This window comes from Pteropus vampyrus, unplaced genomic scaffold (assembly GCF_000151845.1).
Source record: "Pteropus vampyrus isolate Shadow unplaced genomic scaffold, Pvam_2.0 Scaffold39, whole genome shotgun sequence".
In the NCBI taxonomy this organism is placed as follows: Eukaryota; Metazoa; Chordata; class Mammalia; order Chiroptera; family Pteropodidae; genus Pteropus; species Pteropus vampyrus.
The window spans coordinates 8,265,920-8,268,849 of NW_011888820.1; positions in this window are offsets into that span (position 1 = coordinate 8,265,920).

Genomic DNA, 2,930 nt, shown 5'->3' on the forward strand with positions numbered 1-2,930 from the left:
GAGATTCAAGTTTTAAGAATGAACAAAATTGAATCTTACATAAAAAAATGACACTGATTTTTATAACTAAAATTCAAGAAAGTTAGAGGAACCAGACTTGAAAAAGAGTTCCAGTAGAGCATGGCTGGGGGCAGTTACTGGAAAAAATGAAACCCTTTCAGGTTTAAACTGCAATTAGTTGGACTCCTCAATAATCGGATTGTGAGAGTTTGTGGAATGAATCAGCCAAAAACTAGTGGAACCATAATTAAAGTGTTTTCAAAGGGAATGGAGAAGAGAGATTATGTTCAAGGGAAATTTAGAGGAAAGGATTTGCACAATTTGGAAACAGAGTGAATATGGAAAGAAAAATATAGGATGACTTGTTGGTTTTTGTTTTGAGTGTTTTGTGTTGACATTAACTGAGAGACTGAGAATATAGGTGGAATAGAAGAAAATAAGACAGGATTGGAGTTAGCAATGCCTGTGGAGAATCCTGAAATAGATGGCAAGAAGAGAGAGTAAATGAAAACATTTTCTCCCTTATTACACTTAAGGAATAAAAGATATAGTTAGGAATTTCTAACTGTATGTATGTGTGTGTGTGTGTGTGTATAGTCAGAAATATGTATCTATGTATAAATACATATACATATACAAATATGTATATATAATATATGTGAAACAACGTGAACATTAAAAAAGTATATAAACACTTCTTGTAAATTATAACATACAAAGTGGGTATACAGGTGTTAAAAAGAAGTAGGAAGGGCTTCTAAGAGTGGAATGTGCCTAATCAGGGCAGATCTTATAAAAGATGTTTCAGTTTTGAATACAGTTTTCTACTGTGTTGAAAGTCTCTCTTTTACTATCAATTTTCCTCTCAATTTAAAGATAAGAAATTTATAGTTTTATTTTTTAAAAGTGTGTTGCATTTTTCTGTTTAGAAGAATAATGTCTATTCATAGAAAATTTGGAAAATATAGAAGAGAATGATGATGCTGCTTTCCATTATATAGATATTTTATTGTGTCTATTTGAGTGAAAACATCACTTTGTATCCAGATTATAAGATTGAAAACAGGTTGAAATGAGCTAGGAAAATTGCTGATTTTTGCGGAACGTTCCAAGTGTAGACTAATATGAATCTGTAAGTAAGCAGCATGCATGTCCGTGTGCTGGAGGTGGTGTTGGTGGCAGTTATATCAAGCTAACAATGACAGTTTTTGTGCTGTTAATATGAAAATAGAAAGTGTGAGTATGTCCTAGATACATGATAGCATATTATTTTTGTTCAATAGAAACAGATGTTATGAAGAAATTGAATCAGAAAAAATCTTGATAGAAATATTTTCACTATGCTATACAATATGTAAAGATGCAAATTCCTGGGGGTTGGGGGGAGGTAGACAAGGGTAAGGTGGGGTCAAATATTTGGTGGTGGAAGAAAATTTGACTTTGGATGGTGAACAATATACGTATGATATATTATTGAACTGAACACTTGAAACCTATTTGATATTATTAACCAAAATTATCCCAATAATTTTAATTTAAAAAGATGTAAATTCCTTTTCTCTTTTTAGCTTCAACTCCTCTGGGGAACTAGGAATGATTTTATATATATATATGAAATAAATAACCTAAATATAAGAAAGTAAATTTCAAAGATAAAAATCTGGTGTCTTGGATACTTCCAGTATGAGCTATCTTATTTTAGCTAAGTTGTTTCCTTTTTCATTTGTGTACAGAATGTAAAAATATAAAGGTAGCATCGGAAGTCAAGAGTCAATTAAAGTGACAGTAGAATCTTAAGTCATGAATTTACTGTGTCTTTTTCATCTTTTTGATATTTTCTGTAAAATTTGTAGGAGTGTTGCATTTTCATCTTTCTCATTTAGGAGTATTTAGACAAATGTGAGCTCTACCTGTAATGTTTTACTGCTCATCATTAAATTGTTAATCTTTTAAAGTTTTCAAGCCTTAAGACCTCATACTTAGTATTTCAATGTAGTTCAAATCAATTCAATAATGTATCAGTCATGGTTCAGTCAGAGAAGCAGAACCATAATGATAAATGAATATATATGGATTTCTTCTTTTTCTCCTTCTCTCCCTCGATCTTTCTTCCTTTTTTTCCTCCTCTTTCTCCTCTTCCCTACCCTCCCTCCCCTCCTCCTCCTCTTCCTCCTCCTCTTTCTCTCGTCTATTACCTATTTAATGTTTTGGGTTTTATTGTTGTTTAAATATTAAATTCACTTGCATTGCATTTTGGTGTTAGAGTAGTGAAATAGGGATTCAGATTTAAAAGACTAAGTTTTTAAGTATTAAGATTTCTATTCCCTCCTCACCTGATTATAGGAGTCATTGTTTAGAGGTTGTCCTGCTAATTGCATTCTAAATCAGAAATTTGTGGCTCTGTGATAACCTGTGATAACCTCTCGCAATTGCATTACCACTTTCATTGCTTTTTTTTTTTTTTAAATACTAAAAGGCTTATGTTATTTATCTTCTCTTAATACCTTTCCCTTTTTACTTTTCTAGGTCAGGTTTCTGGAAAAGAGTCTGAGGTGGAGAATTGCATGCAGAAGGTTTACTAGAGTGTGTCTTTAGGAGGTACACCCATAATGGAGTAAGAAAACACTGGGCACTGAAGTCTCAGGCATTCCATAGGAAGTCCTGGAATTGGGATAATACTTCAGAATTACCCCAAATTGAGGCAAGGGGCCTGGGCCTTTGTAATCTCATACCAGCTAGTCGCTGAACCTTGAGCAAGGCAATCCACTGTGGGAGACAGCGTCTAGTAAGGTTCTCAGCTGAGGTCCATTGGCACATGTTCCCAGCCACTGCGGGCTTATGGTTGGCCCTGAAGAGGGGCTCTGTGTGGGGTGCCAGACAGAAACCAGTTGTTCATAAATCTTATTGTCATTCTTACCCTTTGCCCTGAT